The sequence below is a fragment of the Ambystoma mexicanum genome, chromosome 5q (genome assembly GCF_040938575.1).
Source record: "Ambystoma mexicanum isolate Mex_15411 chromosome 5q, UKY_AmexF1_1, whole genome shotgun sequence".
NCBI classification, from domain to species: Eukaryota; Metazoa; Chordata; class Amphibia; order Caudata; family Ambystomatidae; genus Ambystoma; species Ambystoma mexicanum.
The window spans coordinates 808,510,893-808,534,279 of record NC_090933.1 but is presented as its reverse complement, the minus strand read 5'-3'; the positions used below and the strand labels follow the sequence as shown (position 1 = coordinate 808,534,279).

Below are 23,387 nucleotides of genomic sequence, written 5' to 3'. Positions count from 1 at the left end.
GTACTGTGAGGATGATCGGGAAAGTGAGATCTACTCATAAAGGCCTGTGGGCAGATGCATTATCGAATAACTTGTGGGCCTGCTACTAAACTGCTTTATACGTCGCTTTGCCTGTGCATTTCAATCCATCTTAACCTGACTGCTTGAAAATGTTGTTCCGCATACCTGGTATTAACCACATGGCCATTGAAAAAGAGAGGGATTATTGCTTGCTGGGGGCAATACTACATGTAATGATATAGCAGATTTATGACAGTTGTATTTTTAGGCGCATTACACAATACATACTTGTGGGGACATCACGTGATCGCGGGAGCGTGTTCTCGCGAGATCTCGTGAGACGGGATCTCGCGAGCCCACGCTCCGCGGGAAAACGTTCCCGCTTCAGTGTTGGCGCCTGGCCAGCAGAAGCAGTCAGAGAGGAGCGCTGCTCCTAACTACAGGATAAGGAGAAGTGAGTTATAGAACCCACACCACGACTCCTAGGGCGTAACACCACAGCCACTGGAGGCTTCATGGGGGCCCTAGGAGACTACAGCGTGCCACCTGTGTGCACAACCCTTCCACAGTGAAGCAACTGGGGAAGCACAGGACTTGGTCGCAGTGAACAGTGAGTAAGCGCCCCGCGCCTCCAGGCCACGCATAGCCTCCTCACTTGCTGTTAGTCAATAAAGACCGTTAGAAATACTACAGCGTCCTGTCATCTGTTTAGGCCACAACATAACTGGCGACGAGGATACCAGAAGTCCCACGGACCCACCATGCAAGGCGCCACACCACCCCCTGCGTTCCTCCCCTTGCCAGGGACACCGGCGATTCCGTGGATGCAATGGGAACCCCTCTTTTCCACCTACTTAGAAGCGGTGGGCGGCACGCGATATGCCCCCATCGGGAAGAGGGCGATGCGCTGTTGAATGCGCTGGGGGTTGAAGGTCAGCGCATCTTTGCCGGCCTTAAAGAAATACCTGCGGCAGACGATGACGTCGAAGACGACGACGTTTACAAAGAAGCGACTCGTCGCATCATGAAGAGGTTCACCAATAAGGAGAACATTGTACTGCACAGGTTGAGATTCTACACTCGCAAACAGGAAGGGAGCGAGCCCGTGGATGACTACATCACCAGGATGAGGGAACTCGCTTCTCTTTGCGCCTTTGGAGAAAATGCAGAACAGGTCATCTGCGACATGCTCGTTGTCCACACCAACTCTAGGAAAGTACAGGACAAACTCATCCAAGAAAAGGAGGTCACCCTCGATAAAGCCATCCAGATTGCCAGAGCGGAGGAAGAAACCTCCAGCAGACGCAAGGAGGCGGGAAGTCACCTGCCCGTGCCCGAAATGGCGGCGCTACAATGGAGAGGTCGCAGAGACAAGCAATCCCGCGACGGCCCCAAAGACAAAAGTCCCAGGAAGAAGGAGGCACCGAAATGCTACAGATGCGCCAGCCTCAAGCACATGGCGAACGACCGCGACTGTCCCGCCAGGAATAAGGAGTGCTCCAAGTGCGGACGCATTGGCCACGTGGCTCCAGCATGCATGTGGCGGGAGAAAACTGTGTCCCGTGTTGACGGTGACTGCACCTCAACCGATGATGATGAACTGCAGGACAGACCCATGGTTGTCATGGTCAATGCCCCCCATGCCAGAAGAGAAAAACCACACTGCACCATTAAAGTGGACGGAATGGAGACGCGCGTCATGGCTGATTCGGGATCCGACCTCACCATTCTGCCCATCAACACGTACAAGGAGATGATGGGACAAGAAAAAGTAGAGATTAGATCAACCAGGCAAAAACCCACCGTGTTTGGAGGGGCAACGGTCGACCTGTTGGGCTACATCAAGGCCCGGATCGATTTCAAGGGGAGGTGTACCACCACCAAAGTGTATTTCTCACCCAAAGGTCCAGCCGTGTTGGGGTGGGATGACCAACACAAACTCAGCATGAAACTAGATCTCAGCACTCCGGAACAGGTGCTCATGATCTCGTCAGGAGCAGCGCAAGACTACAAGGAGATCTTTCCAAACCTGTTTTCTGAGAAACCCGGAAAAGTGAAAAACTTCATCCACAAAATTCGGTTGAAACCCGACGCCACTCCAGTCAAGCACAAAGTAAGGGCAGTACCTGCCACCGCAAGACCAGCTTTGGACGCCCACCTGAGGAAGATGGTCGAAGAAGGAACCATTGAAACCGTGGAATCCTCAGAGTGGCTGAGTCCGGTAGTACTAGTGAAGAAAAAGTCCAGCAACGACCTCAGGATCTGTATCGACCTGAGAAGCCTGAACTTGGAGGTGATCACGGATAGCTTCCCACTCCCCAGCATCAATGAGATCGTCCTCAGGATGAAAGAGGCAGCCATTTTCTCGAAGCTGGACATGCGTGATGCCTATCACCAAATTCCTCTACACAGGTCCTCACGCCCCCTGACGGCGTTCATCACTCCTTTTGGCACCTTCCAATACACCCGCATGCCTTTCGGGCTATCGTCCGCAGCATCCGCATTCCAGAGGATGATGAACTCCCTACTGAAAGACCTCACCAATGTCTCATTCTTCCAAGACGACATTCTGGTATACGCCAAGGACAACGAGACCCATGACAAGGCGCTCAAGTCAGTCCTAAGCAGACTTCGGGAGGAAGGCATTCACCTACGCCACGAAAAGTGTGTCTTTGGGGTGAACAAAGTAGAATATCTTGGGTACTGCATCTCGAGTGAAGGGGTAAGCCCCAAGAAGAACCTCATGGAGGCCATTACAGAGGCACCGGCGCCGATGTCCAAAGAGGAACTATGCTCATTCTTAGGCCTAGCCGAGTACTATGCCAAATTCGTCCCTAGGTTCTCTGAGACCACATCTCCCATGAGAGAGCTTCTGAAGAAGGGGGCAGCGTACTCGTGGGGCCCAGAACAAGATGAGGCTTTCGGCGAAATCAAGAATAGGATTCTACACGCGCCGTGCCTTAAACCATACAACCCCGAATGGGACACCTACATCACCACTGACGCCAGCGCATACGGCCTAGGGGCCACCTTGACCCAGAAAAAGGGCGATACGGAGAACATTGTGGCGTTTGCATCCAAGGCATTATCCTCATCCGAGAAGAATTACTCTACGGTAGAGAAAGAGATGTTGGCATGCGCTTGGGCCGTCGACTATTTCAGATCATACGTATGGGGGACAAGATCCAAGTTGATCACCGATCATAAACCCCTAATTCACATGCTGAGCCCGGGCGGCACCAAGACGGCCACCCCCAGACTGGCCAGGATCGCTGCAAAGCTCCAAGAGTATACCTATGAGATACAACACATTGCGGGCTGGAAAAACGCACAAGCGGACTGCATGTCCAGGCTCCTCAACCAAAGCGCCCCCGGCACCACATTCCTGGAAGACGAATGTGTCGTTGCGTCCATTGGCGACCTGAGGAACGTCGAATACATGGAAATGAGCGAGCGCCACTGGCAGGAAGAGTTCGAGCAGGACTACGCCCTAAGGCACGTAAGCACCTGGGTTCGAAATGGATGGCCCAACGAGAGAGCGATCCCCGAAGTCCTTCGTCCCTACTGGAAGGTGAACGAGGAAATCACCGCCATGAACGGTCTCATTCTCAGAGGTGATCAAATCATCCCACCCAGCGGAATCCGCAAAGTCATACTGTGCAGAGCACACTCGGGCCATTTAGGGTGCAACATGACCAGACGAAGGATACGCGACGCATACTGGTGGCCAGGTATCGACCAGGACGTTCGGCAGATGGACGATAGGTGCCACGAATGCTCCAACAGCGACAAGCGCCTAGCCGTGAGGCAAGCCCCCATGCTGCCCACCGAAGTCCCCAAAGGGGTATGGCGAAAACTGGGGCTGGATTTCATAGGGCCGCTGGACAACATGCCCCCAGAGCACACATACGGGATAGTCTTGGTCGACTATTTTTCCAAATGGGTGGAAGCTGACTTCACCCCGGACATCACCACAGGAACAGTCATTGAAACACTCACCGCCATATTCCAGCGAGAGGGCCTGCCCGAAGAACTCGTCACGGACAACGGAGTCCAGCTAGTCTCCAGAGAAATGGAAAAATTTCTCAAGCTCAACAACATCAATCAGCGAAAAGCAAGTCTGTATCACCCACAGGCAAATGGCCTAGTTGAGAGGGCCAACCGCTTCATCAAAGGGGCGTTACAACTGGCTCACGCCTCGGGCCTAGACCCATACAAGACGGTCAAAGAAGCCGTAGCGGCCCACCGTCTCACCCCCAACGCCGTCACAGGTGTTTCACCGTTCCATCTGCTGAGGGGGAGAAGGGCAGCATCTTCACTGGTACCACCATGGCTCCAGCAAGTGAGGGCCGACGAAGAAGTTGACATGGCTGACATAACGTGTCGCATGCAGCGCAACAAAGAAGCAATGAAAGCACAGGGGGATTTGCGCCGAGCCGCTCGACACACACAAGTCAACAAAGGGGATCTGGTGAAGATACGACTTCCCCACAAGGACACCTCCACTGGTTCCAGATACAGCAGCCCCATAGAAGTCTTGGAGAGAGGGACAAACCACATCTGCACCAGCGATGGCAGGAGATGGAACCTAGAGAGGGTAGCCATGTACCGCAGGAAAGAAGACACTGTACACTCGCCAAGAGACACTGGAGGAGATCAAGTCTGCCAAGAGCCATACGAGAACCATCACCTCCCAAGTGGAGACACCATAGAGCCGCACCATCACAACGACTTCGCAAGCTCCCTTCCCCCAACTACACCCAGGGGATCACAGCAAGGAGCTGGACAAAGAGAACCCGAATCACCAGCACCCTCCCAAGGACACTTCATCGATCCCGCTCCATACCCTGATCCTGGCAGGCCCCAGAGAGAGAGGAAGAAACCCAGGAAATATGCGGACTTCATCATGGAGTGATCACCCATTCCTTTTCCCAGCAAAGGAGGTGTGTGGGGACATCACATGATCGCGGGAGCGTGTTCTCGCGAGATCTCACGAGACGGGATCTCGCGAGCCCACGCTCAGTGTTGGCGCCTGGCCAGCAGAAGCAGTCAGAGAGGAGCGCTGCTCCTGACTACAGGATAAGGAGAAGTGAGTTATAGAACCCACACCACGACTCCTAGGGCGTAACACCACAGCCACTGGAGGCTTCTGGGGGCCCTAGGAGACTAGAGCGTGCCACCGGTGTGCACAACCCTTCCACAGTGAAGCAACTGGGGAAGCACAGGACTTGGTCGCAGTGAACAGTGAGTAAGCGCCCCGCGCCTCCAGGCCACGCATAGCCTCCTCACTTGCTGTTAGTCAATAAAGACCGTTAGAAATACTACAGCGTCCTGTCATTTGTTTAGGCCACAACAATACTGCGATACTGATGGTTTGGGAGTCCTCAGATTTAACTCTTCAACTGGTTGACACTGATAGTTTTAAAGCCACCTGCACAAACCTAATAGGGGTTGAGATTTATAGAGACAGGATGATTTAACATGAGGCTGCAGGACTGACAGACAGTCTTGTCAGGGAGCATTGGGGAAATAACAGATTGATGCAGTTAATTTGTGTAAAAGAGGGGGGGTGGGAATGGAAGTAGGACTATGAAATAAGGGGCATGGGATCCTGGAGGTATAGTTCAGATGAACGAACACAATGTATATAGTTGTACTTTTAATTGCATATTCGTCTTGCTTTGTTAGAGATCTGTATTTGTTAATGTGTGTCAGTGTCTATGTGTTTTGTTTGTCTTTAGATTGGGGAAGTGGAATATGCTCTGAATTTACTGCGGGAAGGGTGTTTGTTCAATTTGTGGTAGGCTCAAAAGTTGAGTCCAAAATGCATTTACACATTACAGGACTTCACAGTCAGCGGATTATGAGACTGTTTATGTGTGTGCACATGGTGATTTTATGGTAGAAATATATGCTGAAAGAGGCTTCTAAAGATGGGGTTGCTGACGCTAGCCACGTACAATGTTAAAGGCTTAAACTGTCCAAAAAAAGAGGAAAATATTATCGAGGTTCTGGAGAGAGAAGGCAGATGTGGCATTATTACAGGAAACACACTTGATAAAACACTATAGTTTACTTTACAACTCAAGGTATATCAATGCCATATTGAACTGTTATTCATCCAAATCAAGGGGTCTGGTGGTTTTGATTTGCAAAGGATTGGGAATGACAATAGAAAAAGTGACAATGGATGATGAGGGCCATGTTATCTTGATGAATGCGAGATACAAGCGCACATTGATAACATTGGGATCTGTGTATGCATTCTTCCCTGCAGAGGGTTCTTTTTTCAGGATTTTACCCACATTATTGCAAGGCATGGGTGGTGATTTTGTTATTTTAGGGGGAGACTTTAATTGTGTACTAAATCATAAGATGGATAGGTCATGTACATGCAGATTTACAAATGTGGGGTTAAGGAGTGAATTTCAGGGATTCGCTGACACATTTGACTCGGTTGACATTTGGATGATTAAGCCATCAGGGGCAGATGGAATACTCATTTTACTCTCCAGCTCATGACTCCAATACAAGGATTGGTTATTTCCTAGTCTCTTACAGGTTAATTGAGCAGACGGTTGTGGCAAATATAGGAGAGTGCGGCCTATAAGACCATTCAATGGTGACGCTAAAAGTAAATATTGTAGCTTGTCGGTCTAATTTTTTCAGATGGCGGCTTAAACCATCCATATTAAAGGACTTGGAGGTTTTGCAGGCCTTCGATGAATTCTTTACACTTTATTCTGGGGAGAATAATGGGTTGACTGATAGTCTAATAGTTTGGGATTCTATTAAGACTTCTGTTTGTAGCGAACTGATGAACTGGACTTCTTGAGCAAGAAAGTCAGGAATAAATAAACTGAAAGAGATTGAATCAGAGCTTAGTGATCTACAAAAAAAGACACCCTGTCAAGGGCTATGGAAGATAAATTGAGGATGGATAGAGCTAAGGAAGCACTAAAGTGTGAAATGGATAGGCAGGCAGAAAAGGGCATGTTCGTCATGAAACAAAGATATTGGAGGAGGGGAGTCAAGGGGGTCGACTCCTGGCGAATAAATTGAAAGACTTGACGGAGAGATCGTATTTGCAGAAGATAGACAATGGGCTGGGTGGAATGGTTGTAAAAAGAAATATGCAAATGTTTCTGGCCCTTCTATGTCTTATATATGGAAGAGCTTCATCCTCAAATGTCAGAACTGGCTAATTTCACTGGTAAAATAGAAATCCCATACTTATATGAAGAGGGCAGAAACTCACTAGATGCTTCAATTACTGAATCAGAAATCTTGATGGCGATAAATCAACTCAATACTGGAAAATCCATGCGTATGGATGCGTTACTTGTGGAAAGTTATAGGTTTTTAGATAAAAAATGGTGTGCGTACTTTCTGTCCTTCCATGAGAGAGGCGATTGTCACTTTAATACCAAAGACTGGGAGGGATAATACTGAATGTAGTAATTACCATCCGATCTCGCTACTTAATGTAGATGCCAAGATATTCATAAGGGTGTTAACTAATAGATTAGATAAATATATAAGTGATTTAATAGATCAATCCCAAGTGGGATTTATGAGGCAGCGATATGCATATGATAATATTAGAACAATAATAGACATTATGGGTTTACCAGAAGCTGAAATTGGAAAAATTGTATAGATCTTTTTGGAAGCTGAAAAAGCATTTGATCGGGTGAACTGGGCCTTTTTTAAATTACACGTTACTCGAAATGGGGTTTGGGCCATTTTTCCTGAATGCTGTTGGTGCGCTACAGTCTGACATCCCTGCTAGAATTTGGGTGAATGACAAACTATTATCCTTCCCGCTATTTAGAGGTACGCAGCAAGGTTGCCCACTATTTCCTTTTCTTTTTAATCTAGCACTGGAGCCACTGCAAGCCTATGTCAGGCAATAGCCAGGCCGTCGGGGTATACGTTTGGGAGACAAAGAGGTCAAGGTGCTGGCCTATGCGTATGACATGACTATATTTCTGACGAACACGGAAGAGGGGGAGCTTATTTCAAACATCTATTTGAGGGGGTGGGTCTACTTTCAGGACATAAAATCAACTGACGGAAAACTGTGTTTTTCTCGATTAAAGAGGACCCTTCGTGTGAAGGATTGTCTGACTGGAATTGCCTGTGGGAGAATACGAGTGTAAAATATTTAGGGATCCACCTCGTTCGTGACCTGAATAAAAGTGTGGACTACAATGTCAGGAAATTTATAGAGTTGCTTCAAAAGGATATCCGCAAATGGGAGCCCATAACATTGAATGTTTGGGCAAGAATGAATGCTATTAGAATTATGCTTTTACCCAAACTATTGTATGTTGTACAGTCACTCCTTTTGAGATTTTCCAAGAAGGCGCTCAAACGTGGGGTACGGGAAAGAAGCCAAAGATCCCACGTTACATTATGACGCATGGTATCCGGGAGGCGGTTTTAACTATCCAATTCTTAAGAATTATCTCAAAGGATTCTTGCAGAAAAAATCTGCCTACTATTTTGCAGAGGATGGGGGATTAGAGCCACTGTGGGTATCAAAAGAGAGGGAAAGATTATTGCCGTACCGTCTAAGTGGTTTATATTCACTTGGAAAAATGCCCAAGCTGCGAGCAAAATTGCAGACGGTCAACACTATTAAGACTGCGCTGACATTGTGGATTCTGTGGTAATCTATGTATTATGAGGCTTCAGTTTGGTATAATCCAGGTTTGCAGATAGATAATAAGATGATAATAAGATACTGAACTGGCACAGCTGGGTCAAAAAAGGGATATTGAAGATTGGAGATGTCTGGCAGGAAGAAAAATTATACTCTTTGTAAAACATTTGTGAAAATATGGCCTAGGTAAGAGGGATCTAGGGAGTTACAGGCTTTGGAGGGTCTGTTATCTGAGAGGCAAAGGATGCTGAATGTGCCAATTGTAGAAAAGCACAAGATCTGTGAATTATTCAATACGCCGCCCGTATGGTCTCAACCTTTCTGAAGATGATGCCGGCAGAAAGCTCCATGACAAATTCCTGGGAAAAACTGAGGCAAGCTTGAGTTGATGAGCTAGGCAGAAATCAGTGAAGGAATGGCAGGGGCTTCGAAAGGTAGCCATAAGGGCCAAGATGGATTTAAATGTATGCTATGCTCACCAGAGGATTTGAGGTCACCTCTATTGGACTCTGGTGTGACTGTATGACTTAGGTATGATGGATTCCAAAATGTGCTGGGGCTGTGGACAGGAAAGGGGCTCATTGCTGCACATGTTGTGAAGATGCCCTAGAGTTGTGGACTTCTGGAATGATGTGCTTGATAGGTTAGATACGATCCAGGGTGTGACATTCCCAAGCACCCTGTCAGCTGTGGTACTGCTGTCACCTAAGGGTAGATGTGATGTAGTATGTGATACTTCATGTTGGATTGAAAAAGCACTGCATGTGGCGACCAAACAAATCCTGAGAGTGTGAAAAACAAGGAAGACCCCACTTGTGAAGGGTTGGTTATTAGACATGCAAACTCTTTCAAACTTTGAAAAACATATGCTGTTAAAACAGAAACGTGAGGAGACTAATCTGGAATTATGGGGGCCCTTCAATGATATGCATGGATGTGCGTAAAAGAGAGCTTCTTATGACTGAATATATGTGTGTTAGTCTAGTTGGTGGTGTATGTATATTGGGGTGTATTTTGTTTGTGATTTGTCCTGTTTTGTCTGTGTAGTTTGTGTACTATATCATGTTGTCCTATAGAAGTTGGGTTTATTGAGTATGGCAGATTTTAAAGAATTTAATTGAATTGCTTGTGATATAATATGTGATCATTTAGGTAAAATGTGTTCAGGTAGTTTTGAAAATTGAAATCATTTTGTAACCCATGCAATGTTTAAATATTTAGCTGGTTTGTGAATATTTTAATAAAGAGTTGAAAAAAAGTACAAGAAATCAGTAAAAGTAATATTTGTAAAATTACCCCCATTTTACTCTTACAACTCCTGCAAATATTAAAGCATGATTGCAGGAAATTTGGGAAGGATATTAGTTCCTGGCTGAGACTTGAGCACAGAATGATGTTATCAGTGCACACTTTCTCGGTTACAGCAACACTGGAAATGGCTCTTTCCTGCTTAAAGGGCTATTCAAAGAACCACATCCTTCAATTCCAGACCAACAGACATTTGAGAGCTAGAGAGTACACATTCCCTTTCGTGCCTCCATGGATGGTTCACAAACACAAGCCTTTATGCGCAAGTTTTTTGGCAATTTCTTGTGACTATCCACATTTTTAAAGCTCAATCCCACAAATGCCAACACTTGTTATTTTGTTCCAATTTTCCATTTAGCTCTTAGTTCTGACCACCCCTCAGGGTTCAGTTGGTTTCAACCTTTTAGCACTTCTTTGGATTCAATTGTTTTCAGGATCTCAGCAAATCTCCGGTTCAATGACATCCTGCTTCTCATCAGCTCTCATATTGAAGTACTTTCGAGCACTTGTCAGTTTCAAGTGTATTCTGATTCTCAGTACCTCACAGGTGCAATGTATTTCTCATTCCCTGCACTGGGATTGGTTGATTATTGCATGTTTGAATTGGTCGCAGGAGAATTGGTCACAATTTGTATTGCACATTTTGCTGCATATATATGTGGGGTGGGTTTAGGGATATAATTAATGTCTACGGGTTATGGGGTGTGATGCTGGGAGTCTCCCCATGCATATATATGCAGAAAAATGTAGCTGTCTCCAACAACCACCAACAACCAATTCGATTCCACCAAATCAACCCAAACCATCTGCACCTCCTAGGCTCAAGTTGTATAAGGTCCTCCTCAGCTCTTATGTTCAAGTGTTATCTGGTTCTCATTTCCTCTTAGGGTCGAATACTTTCAGGGTTTTTTTATTTTTTTATTTTTTTATTTGCATTTGGTTCAATTACATAAAACAATTTCATGTAGAACCTTTACAAAATCTAAAATCTTAAAATTAACCCTTAATCACTCATATCAACTACATAAATAACTCTCATTCCTTCTCAATATGCTTACAAAAACTTGCCAGCTCATAAATGAAGGGTTTATGTAGTCCCTGCATCATTCTAGACTACAAGGCTTCGAAACAGTCCTCATATTCAATATTCACAAATTTCATAAATCTAAGTTTCCTTATGTTCTTAAAATGTGGACAATACAATATAAGGTGTTTCAATGTTTCATCAGGTTCGTTGCATTCGTCAAAGCGACTTCCCACACAATAGTTTGATTTATTCGTTTTCCATTTCTTGGTTCTTTCTCTTGTGTGGTATAGATTCAATCTGTAACAAATATACACCTTTCGAGTGTATCCACAAGGAAATAACGTAACATGATCATATCGTGGGATGCACTGTTTGACATATAAACCATATTCTTTATATAGCCGGCAGGTCATGATTGTATCAATAGTTGCACACCAATCTATTTCAAAAAGCTTTTTTTTGGCAAAGCAAGGGCGATATTGTATATCATCAACAGTGATGTTTGCATTACCTAATATTTGTTGCATTTTCGAATGGTAATCGAAAAAAGAATTGCAGGTTTGAGAGCCCAGCATTTTGTTCATGTCCATATACAATGAATTAGTAGGTGGGTAATGTATCTTGACATAATTGGACAACTGTCTCCATTTCCATCGAGTTGAAAGTGATACCAGCCCCAATTCATGTCGGATGATGGCATTTGGAACCGACATTGGTAAGAACATTGCGGATTTCAGAAGAAAGCCTTGTAAGCTATCAAGCATAATGGTCATGTCGCATAAGCAGACATCAAGTGTGTAAAGTATGACACTTTCAATTTTTAATGTCATAAATTCTATTAGCGGGATTAAGGAAAATTGGCAATACCGGGTATTTATCTTTTTCATTTGAGACAGTAATGGTCGAGTCTTACTTTTAATAATTGCAGACCATGAACTAATGGAGTTTAAGGCTGATATATAATACCCTAAGTAAATTGCATTATTAACACAAAAGATTTGTGTATCCATTATTTGCCATCTAAAATTGCCTCTTTTAGATTTCACTCCAAATTTCATGATGGCAGTTTTAGCTGGGTTGGGCGTCAGATTATGTGCTTTTGCAAATGTCTCAAAAAGTGAAAGTTTGGTTTGAAGCCCTGCCGGGGTAGGGGCCAAACAAAATAATATCATCTGCAAAAGCAGTCCATTTCAGATGATTACTCCCAACTTTAACAGAGAACAATTTCCCATTTTCCCAATTCTCACCCAAATCAGAGAGATATAGATTAAACAGGGTGGCCGCAAGGTTGCAACCCTGTTTCAGGCCAATTTCCGTACAGATTGGAGCAGTAGCACCACCTTCTGGTGAAAGTCTTATTCTATACGATGTATTCGTATGCAGCTTTATAATCCAATACAACAAAACAGTTGGAATCCCTAGCTTCATCATTTTCTTCCATAACAAGTTACGAACAACAGTATGAAAAGCTGAGCTCATATCGATCATCGCTATATAAACAGGGTTATAATGCTTATCTTGTACTCCAGCAATAACATGTGACATAATACTTTTAGGGTTGTGCTCATGTTCTTCCTAAAACCAGTTTGAAATCTTGAGTATAAGCCATTAACCTCAATAACTCTCTCGGGTTCACGTAAAAGAAGGATCGCCAAGATCTTAGCCTCGGTGTCGATTAGGGATATTGGACGATAATTCTCTGGCCAAGATGGATCACCCTTTTTGATTATGGGTACTATATTTTCAGTTAGCCATCAGGATGGAACATCCCCAGACTTAAAGATAGTATCGAATTTATTTTTTATAATGTCAGCCCACAGCACGGGATCCGCCTTATAAAGACATGGGGGGGAGGCCATCTGGTCCTGTAGCTTTTGAGTATGACAGCCTGGAAATTGCCCAGGTAATATCGCTGCAGTTCCACTTCAACCTTGGAATATTGTGATATTCCAGAGAAACATTTGGGACAAGCCGAAATTCGCAAGGCAATTGGTATTTAACCTTTATAAATGTTTGCCATATTTGATCGGGAATACAGTTCGGAGAGAACAGTGCAACACATTTATTGTCAGCTTTCAAGGTACGCCAAATTACGCGTGTATCATGGGACGTGATGGCGCGAATTAATACACAATTCACCTCATTGTATCTTGAGATGCGGGCAAATCTTAAATTTTGTTTATATACAGATAGAATTTTATTCCGCCTTGCCTTACTATCTTCGGTGCCCAAATTGCTTCTCTTCAAATATCTCAGTGCCCTTTTTTTATCCCTTTTCTGTAATTTGCATGGGTGATCGTATAAATATGTATGTTTCACATTGTTTTGAATTTTACAAAACCGTGCAAGTGCTATAGTAACCATTTCAGAGAATTGCGCGCCAGATATTTTTCCAAGATTTCCCCCTGCTCGTCTGGTCCTCTCGATTTCTAAAGATATATGTTTTACAACATGATTCCACATCCCTTGATTCCATCTAATAGAATGCTGAAGTCGATTGGTTTCCACCACTGCCAATGTTGTATTTGGCCTCAGCTTTTGACATTTCAAATTTAAGAATGTAGAGAGTTGTGCATGGTCACCAATCTCTATCTGGCCTATTTCTAGCAGTGCCATATGCATAATAAGATTGTGAGAAACATATATAAAATCTATCATTGAGTTCCTCGTGCCTCTTGCCCACGTTACTTTAGATTTCATATCATTTATGACCATTAAATCCATATCCCACTCAGTGAAGAGTTCTCTAAACTTAAGCTCCACTACTACGTGAAAGAGTGGAGGATTTGGATATATTGCCCTCAGTCAAATCTCTGCAATCACAATTAAAGTCACCACCTATAATAATTTCACAAGTCTGATACCTAGCAGATATATGTTCTAAACACATATCCAATTCATACAAAATCTCATCAACTGTTGAAGAGGCAGGATTCCAGTATAAGGAAAGTATCATTAATGAGGAATATATAAGTGATGGTATAGTAAGATGAATCCCCAATATATTTGCAGATTCCCAAACCAATTCCGATTGAGCCTTCAAAGATATATTAACTGCAACCGCCAAGCCCCCAGATGGACGCCCTTGCAGAGATCTCTTTGCGGGCGAAGAAACGGTCGAGTATCCAGGAATCAAAAGTGGTTCAGTTTTCATAGTTTCTTGTGCCATTATTATTGTTGGTCGGTTCTCAAAGGTTAATACAGAGTGCCGTTTCATTGATTTTACATATCCACAAGAGTTCCAAGATATAATGTTTATACCTATCTTGTTGGGTGGCTATGTAACAGAGAGAGATGTTTTAGGACACAAAATCACCCATAGCATGGGTTCCAACCATGGTAAACCTTTTATATTGGCTACTGATTTCAATATTTCCAACATTTCACCTTCTAAACCTGCTTCGGATTGCATGCCAGATCTACCTACTTCTGTGAGCTTTTCAACACCCTTACCCGGGGGTTCTAAAAATTCTATAGCCTCCACCTCGGATTCAAAAGTAAGCAGCACCAGGCCCTCATTTTTTATTTCCTCACGGCTAAACCAGATAAATTTCATTATAGCCTCAGAGCTGAAATAACAAACAGCCCTATGATTATTTGCTCTTGCCAAAGAGACCCTTGTAATATCTTCTGATTTTATCATTCTCAATTGAGGTATGTTTGAGAACACAGAGAATATAAAGGATCGATTAATGCGATTGTCCGCCAAATCCTTTCCATCCCCCTCAAATCCAATGATATACTGTCTTTCAAATTCAATTTGTTGAGGCCTAGTTGAATTTATATTTATTGCTGTATCTCTTAGGGTAACTGGTTCGAAAAAGCACTAGTAACAACATGAGGAAACTGTAGCGGCAAAGTTCTGCTAATACTGTTGACATTTTGATTAATCTCAAATGAGTTTGCTCTTGCTGTCAAGTGATTCATCATCGCTGTATAAGGGACCCTTGTTAGCCTTGATTTCAGATAAGGACCTACTTAATGCAGGACCGTGAATTGATATATGACTAGGGACATGCAAAGTTTCCATAAGACCCACAATATTAGCTTTATTGATTGTTAAGTTCCCAAGCGGGGTAATAGAGGGTGCCACAGCCACTTCAGTTCATTTCCCCTTACCGTTTACCACTACTAAATTCTTATTTTTGCTCAGTATACAATCACCAGACATCAATGATTCATCTCGTGTTGCTTTCATTTTATTACCGATACTATTTACTGCTTCTAATTGTTTTTCTTTACTCACCATACATTCATTAGTTACATTTGTACCTTTGTTCAGAACATTGGTACATACCTCACTATAAGATTTCCTTATGGGTATATTTAAAGAGACACTGCCACGCGAAACAGGATATTTCGTGTGGCTTTTTGACGTGCAGCGTCTACCTACAATAGGAAAATAATTACTTAAGGTAGGTTTTACCGAAATTTTAATAGTCAGATCAATATCAGTAATTTCATTTTCTTTTTCATATATTGCATGGGCCTTTGGGATTGTTATACCTGTATTTAGTTGTGTTACAGTTTTACAAGTTATTGATTTCTGAGACACTGCTTTTACCAATTTTGTGTTGCTAGTTTTAATAGTTACCTTCGTAGAATACATGTCTTCGTTCATTAACGAGGGATTCCCAAGACTTCCACTTCTCGGTTCCACTGATACATTAATTGCAGGTGTAAGTGCATCTTGACTCTCTTAGAACAATTGTTCCAAATCAATATGCTCCTCATCTGTTACTTCTAATATAGGAGTTGATTTTATATCTTTGGCTGTTGATTCATTCGTATGTAATGCGGCTTCCTTCCTTCTTTTAGCAAGTCTTTTTACAGCACGCAAATGCATCCTTTTAGCCCGACGAAACATAAAAGTGGGAGTTACTTCAATAGGTAAGTTTGCATTCTCCGCCTTTTTATGTTTTTCGATTTCATCCAGCAAAACAGATGGACTATCAGACCTAGCTGGAGATGAAGCCACAACAGATGGACTAGCCGGCATAGCTGGTGGCAGAGCCATATTCAGTAATTGTGTAAGAATTGTGTTATTCAATACTGCTATTCAAGCTTTGATCTCTCTCAAATCATTGTCACAATTACACTTTAAGGGCTCAGGTAATGCACTAGTTAACTGTGTAGGGTGGTCCCCCTCATAACAGCCAAGTTGCAAACATTGCGTGCTTTTCTCATGGCTCACATCGCGAGTCTCGTCTGTTCCTCGACCGCATATTTCATGTTGCATAGTGTTAGGGAGAATTCTCTGTTTAGGCTGAATTTCCTAACCTAGTGAGTCCCCCAGCAGCTTTGCTGGATTTCTGGAGTTTGTTTTTTTCCATCCTGCCAAGAGTGAGACTCTTTTTCTCCCACTCTTGGACATGAATGTGTGTAATTCCTTTGAATGTCAATGTGTTCTATGGGCTATGGGGTCTTTTACTCCATAGGGTCTGTTTTACTATGTGTGTTACAACGCACCCTCCGTGCCGTAGCACTGGGGCGTCCTAGCGTACCTCCATCATAGACTCCATACCCGGGGACTGACTACTGTCTCCCCGGGCATGTAAAGTCACCATTGAACTAGTACAAACCATCCTATTGTGGACGTACTAGTAGGGGTAATTCGATTACTCCTGGGTCTGTTATTCGAGGGGGCACTGTCCCGTTCCCCCTCGTCGAGTTTTGGCTGGTGGCAGTGGAAACTACTTGTTATATTCGACCCCGAATATAACCCTATGGGATTCTTCCCATTGTTGGAGATTAATACTTTTTCTCTCGTTAATCTCTAACATACCACCGATTTACTTATCTTAAATAAGTCTATCGGATGGTATTTTCTGCCAGAACTCGGTTTTTAAAATGGCGTCTGTGTTCGTCTCTGTGACTCCTAAACCAAAGGTTGAGCCCTTTGTTCCACTTTTGGCGGGCTTCTGTACAGAGACCCTCCAAAGTGGTGCCATTCTGTCTGGGTTACCACAGGGGTGTGGGAGGGGGTTTAAGCACCCTGGACCGAGTTGCCTTGCCAACTCCGGTCGCACTCTGGTGTGATTGGCCCAAGTGGTGAGCCACCCCGCTGACCACTTAGCGTGTTTTGATTGACAGCTAGGCTGAATGCATGGGGGTTTTCTGCATAAAAGCAGGGCTTTTGGAACTGGATCTTCAGAAGTCGCCACAGGACCTAAGAATCCGACGAGGGTAAAGCTGAGCCGACCTGCAACGACGACACCTCTGGTGGAGCCCTGCGGAACCGACTCACCACTTCCCGATGACAGAGGAGATCTCACTGCCGGAGAGTCTCTTCTCCTGACTGGTGGGAACAACCAGTCCCCTTTGCTTTTTCTTCGCTCCAGGATGCAGTGGTCGAATTGCCCGTCCAGAGCACCTCGCCAACCGGATAGCCACTACCCCTGTACCGCGACCAAAAGGTGGTGCCTTGTGACGGAGCACTGCGCGGCTGGTCTATTCCCTGGTAGTGCACCGGACTTCACTTTTCTTCGACAACAAGATCATCTCTACTCTTGGCAAAGACCCGACGTGCATCCACCACCAGGAACAACTGCCCCCGCCGGAGCTGTCTCTCCACAAACAAGGTACCGTGTCCGCCTGGCTTCCCTTTCTGCCGGATAGAGTGAGGTGTCTTAATCCTCGCCTTTCCATTGGTCGCCCTCAAGCGTTCTTTAACGTGTTGTTCTGAACTGGTCCAATCTTTCCATAACAATTTGCGATAAAGACTCGAAGCGCATTTCTACTGAGAAACTTTTTGGGACATATCGCCTTGCCTCTCTCCGAGTGGGCCTGGCCTCTGAACTTTGTGATCTGCAGTAGACCCTGCCTTACTTGCCTTGCATTTGTCCATAAAGTATTGGTACCGAGTTGATTTCATAACCTGCCTTATTTTTCTCTCCCGTCCTAAGGAATACTAGAGTGCCATCTAGGTTAAAGCATACACCTATGTCTGCAAATAAGTGATGCCGGTGAACCTAGACTTGTCGAACTATTGTTAGGTGGATTGATCTTTTTCTTCGTATAGTTATTGTGATTGAAGGTGTTCGCCGTATAAGTGCCAGAGTGTTTTCTATAGATGTGTTGTTATAAATAAATACCTTTATATCTTTACACCGAAGCCTTGTTCCGTGTTTGCTTGTTCTACTGTGTAAATTGCCCTATTGTGTATACTCCACATACTGCCTAACTCTTCTTGAGGGAAGTCTGACTGCTCAGCCACAGCTACCAAGTGAATCTGTGTGGTACAGACTGCTACCAAGTGGGTTTACTGCCAAACACCTGTAGTCCTAAATCTTTTGCAGTGGTCCCAGAGGGAACTGCACAGGTTTCCGCCTAACACATAGATCTCAGGGTATCGATGGCAATTATAAATCCCTAAATTTTGTCCATCTTAGAGCATAAATGATGCATAATTACCTTTATCTCCTTTAATTCCAAATGAGTGAGTTCATGACCCTTATCAAGAAGATCCAATATTTTTGTAATTACTGGTAGGGGACTAGGTGATTGATGTTCTAATCCGCTCCCATCAGATGTCCCTCTCTCAGGATGATCATGTAACAACCTGCTTTGATCTTTAACTTGCTCAGGAGAATACAATAAAGCGTGCGGAATCACTTCAGAAACTTCTTCGCCTATTGTTTCAATATGAGCTTTAGTAATATCCTCTCTACGAGTTGTTTTTGAGATGGCCGCATTAGATGATCTATATACAAGTGAGGTCATCATGTTGATAGACTGATTGACCTGTTCATCTAATTCGGCCATTTTCCACATAGTGATCTTAAACTGATCTTCATTAGAAGTGCATGACATCAATGGAGTTGTACAGCCACTCGGGCTCTCCTTAGTACACTCCTTTTCCTCCTCTGTTATGAGGGCATACGTACTAGCAGGAGAAACGGCATGAACCTGAGCCAAATGAGTACCATATATAGGAGTATTTATGCAATTCAAAGTATCAGCTTTAGGTACTGCTGCTAAAGTGTTTCATTGTTAGAAGTACTTCCTTTACACACAAGGGAGTCAATATTAGAAACAGTAAGAGCTTTCATTATTGCCTCAGTGCAACGCCCACTCCGCAGGCCATTAGTCATTGTTATAATGCAGGTAGTTACACTTATAGGGTGTATGGAAAAGAGACAATATTCTCAACCTAGCAATACCAAAAATGAGCAATGTCCAATGTAAAAACCCAACTCAATACACAATAATGACCTAATAAAATCAAGTTAACACATTAAAAGGTTAGTAGCGCCCAATGCATCAATTGATCAAGAAAAATATCTAAAATACTCGGCCAGTGCTTCATCAATACATAACAAAACTGCGCTAAAATGTTTGATCGTAAAGAAATAACCAAGGTGGGCGTCACAACCACAAAAATTGTGCCAATATGCGACTAAAAATTGTCACTTTTGCACCAGCCTGGTCGGCTAGTGTGCTTCCGAGTACACTTCTAACACTTTCAAGAAGCTCACCAATGTTACAGAATCACAAACTCCAGTATCTCCAGCTACACCAGACAATACAGTACTTAAATGCAGGACTCGACTCAAGGTGCTTGTCAGGTATCGCAATTAGAATAAAATCCAGAGGGAATCAGAGCAAAAGTCCACCACAGTCTCCCGTCTGAGTGCACCGCCACAGCCGCACAACAGCCGAAGGGCTTAGCGCCGCAAGGGTGGCTCTGGCAGTATTAAATATCCGGTATGAGATCACGTGATGAGTCACGTGACACAGCCTTGGCCCGCCTCCTCCAGGAAGCAGGTGAGCGCACGACAAGAGCAACGCTCGCAGTGCTGTGAGCTGCAGCTGTCAGTGCAATAAACGATCTGATTATAATTCAGTCCTCAGCAGGAGAAAATAGTACTTTCAGGGTTTCAGCTTCATGCTTCACGGTTTCAGCACTTGTTGGTTTCAAGTGATCACAGGGTTTCTCTCAGGTTCACCTGCTACTAGCACCTATCAGTTCAGGTTTACACAGCACCTCTGGAAACCACATCTTTCCTAATCCTGATGACTCACTCTGTAACCTTGTGAAATCCATTTTATATTTATTCAACCACCTAGCTTAATCAGCTCGATCTTTGGGATATTTTAGTCCCCTTTCTTTCTTTCTTTCTTTCTTTCTTTCTTTCTTTCTTTCTTTCTTTCTTTCTTTCTTTCTTTCTTTCTTTCTTTCTTTCTTTCTTTCTTGGGATTAGATGTTTTGTATTATTGCTACAGTTTATCACATAACATGCCTGTAAGGTTGAGGCAAGCCAGTAGGCAAAGGTAAAAACACTTTATTGTAGGAACCGCTACAGCACCACCATGTAATCCATATGCTTCACCACCCTTCTGCAATTGTCGACCACAATGCCACAGCCATCCTGTTTATTTTATTGTGGTTTCTTGTCTGGTGGAATGTTCGCAGCTCCACAATTCTCTCAGTTTCGTCTGTTCCATTCTGGTTAAGAAAGCTCTGCCCCAAGTATACTCACAAATGCGTTTTCTCAGCACTCCTTCTCTTGGCATCTTGAGCCACCTGATATTCATTTGTGCATGTGACCAATATGTGGGTTCGAGCCTGCATATACCGCTTGCTGCATGGTAAGTTGTTGGGCCCTGTATCACTTTGTCAAATCAGCCAATCCAAGGCTACTAACTTCACAAAAATAATACATGCTCTGATTTCATGCAACGCTGCAAAGCTCAACCATCCTGATGCTCTCCCACACTAACAATTATAGGTGGGTGTTGTCAGGGTGGGACTGGGGAAGCAAATATGCTCGGGCACCAATGAAAATGTGGCCCACTGCAACTAATGCCAATTTGTTCCTTTTGTGGAAAGACTTTTTGAGTAGTACCCAAGCAGAATTGTTCAGTAAAATGTGATGCAAATTGTGAATTTTAAGGAATATTTGTTCTGAAAGACTGGGCAAACCTACTAACTAACTCACTGAAGTGATCCACTATGACCAAAAAACAGGCACACTTGGACCAAAAAATGGTCCCACTCCAGCATGTTGGGCCTTCACTTCCGGCATTGACCTGTTGTCCTGTAGGTCAGTCCAAGCCTGGCTGTTGCGGAATATCAAAAACCTGATGTAGTGGTGTAGTGGTTCAGGAAAGACACATGCACCAAGGTAAGTATGATGTAATACTGCTTTATTGCCCCAAGTAATTCATGCACGTGGGATAGTTAGATAAGAATACCACATTAAGCACAGCAAACATTGGTCCCCCCACACCCTCAGCAAGCTCTTCCTCTCAATGCCTGGACCAAATGTCCAGCTTAGAACCCCAGGACTAGGACACTCCCAGTACCACAACATTCTGTGCAAAGGCATCAGAACAGGCCCATAGCACAGGACCAAGTCACCAAACACCTCCACCTGTTACTGTTAGAACAACCATGAAAACAAAACACCAAAGATGACCAGCACCTCAAAATACCTCTGTCCCACAAACTCCAAATGCCCCAAATAACTCCCTACAAACTGCCCGCCAAAGTTGGAAAATGCCTAGGAGCCCATAACCAAAAAAACATGAATCAATACAGGACCAAATACACCATCCAAATACTATAGGAAGACGATGAAAGTAGAACGTCTTGGCATTAACAAAATGTGAGATAACCAGGATGAAACCACACCTCACACAAGCATCTACACCGACACTACCAAATGCTAAAATGCACAAGCCAAAAATGCTTGCAACCAAAAATACCACGCAGTGAGCTACCCCCAACCAAACTCGCACAAACTGACAGCAAACCATCTCCACTCTCTCCTAAACCTACCCAAAGCAACAACAATGACAGAAGAATTGTCCACGGAAATAACAAAAGGACACAAAAACTGCCACTGCTACCCACAGGGTATGCACCAACAAAATAAAACAGACAACCTTCTGCCCTGGACTGCCCCACAGGGCTTCAGACCTGCCATGTCCGAGCACATACTTTGCTCTCCCTGGAGCAAAATAAACAACCAGTTAACCTTAAACCCCCAGAACAAAACTGATCCTCCTTATGCCTAGGACTGCCACACCCAAAGCCTCAGACCTGTCACATCCGAGCACAAACTAAATGATCTTCCCTGATCAAAACTACCCCTCAAAATACGAAACCTATGGGAAACACTCTGAAACAAACCATACGACGACCATAAGCTGAAACCAAACAAAACAACTCCAAATCAGGGCAAAAACATATGCATCAAAAGATTACCCAAATCACCAACAATGGCATCCTAGGGATGCTTGAACCACCTGTAGACTCCACAGGCTGTGCAAAATACCCAACACAAATTAATAACAGCTGGAAAACCGGCAAAAGACACACTTTTACTAAGCCCCAACCTGAAACCCGCCGTACCAGCTGCGCCTGAACAGCTGGCATAAACACATCCTTGCGCTGAAACCCAAAACAACAAATATGTTGAACTGAAAAATGCCAAAACCAGCAAACCGCTGGAACCACCTGGCACAAAACATGTAAAAGTGCTATGGCCAGGAGGAAAAACAGGAAACCCATCCAGAAAATGTCCCTAATCCCTCAAAGCACAGATGACACAGTGACATGACAACAGATGAAAATAAGCCAATCAACCCTAGTCGTGATCACCACCCCACAGCCACATAACCCAAACCCCAGTTAGCAGGTATAAAGTCCCACAAACCAACAAGTACAAAAAAACCTGCAAAGGAAAATGTTAACCCACACGTACAAGTTCAGTTGAACAAAAAAAACTGTTTATACCCACATGTCCAAAGTTCACCTGGAAAGAAAGCAGTTTAAAATGTTCACACAACCCCGTGCATACCCCAACCCTCATGATGTCCACGGAAGCTGCTACAAACACCCTTAATAAACCCATTTAAAATCAACAAAATTCTGTAAAAAGTTGAAACAAGACCCCACAGCTACAGGATTTTGAGGGACAGATACTACATAAAGTATGGCATCTTTGTGTGTGATTTGTATAAAGATGACAAATGTAGAAATGTGTATTTATTATAAAATCCGATTTTGAGACCAGTGGCTAAAGGGAGGTCTCTGAAGACTGTAAAGCAAACCATACAATGTGACATCAATGTGACATCATCCGGCCTTGATCCAATCACTCAAATGCAAGGCGCATATGAAGTTTTGGTCGAATCCCAACTCACAGGGGCAAGCTTAGCTAAGCCGGCCCATACACCCACTTTTTGATGTAATTTTAAAGCATAAATAGAGACAGCTGACAACACATAGGGACTCACTGATTCACCCACTTTCCTGATTCCAGCGAAGCACTCTGATCCAGCATTCTACATCCAGCTTTAATATTCTTCCAGATCCAGATGCCAAGACTCTTGCCAGCAATAGAGATCTATTGATTTCTGCAAGGCCTAATCCTC

The 23,387-nt window shown here is 44.0% G+C and overlaps 1 protein-coding gene across 2 annotated transcripts in view; it reads right to left on the bottom strand.

The window, feature by feature from the left end:
• LOC138497680 (carbonic anhydrase 13-like) overlaps positions 1 to 23,387 on the bottom strand; it is a 1,250,189-nt gene that overhangs the window by 1,218,019 nt on the left and 8,783 nt on the right. The window contains exon 1 of one of the 2 annotated variants that reach the window (XM_069621292.1): positions 19,481 to 19,673. The exons of the other annotated variant lie outside the window; for it this stretch is intronic. The gene's annotated coding sequence lies outside the window, so the exon portion shown is untranslated. Of the gene's footprint in view, positions 1 to 19,480; positions 19,674 to 23,387 lie in introns of those variants that run through there. 2 annotated transcript variants of the gene reach the window in all.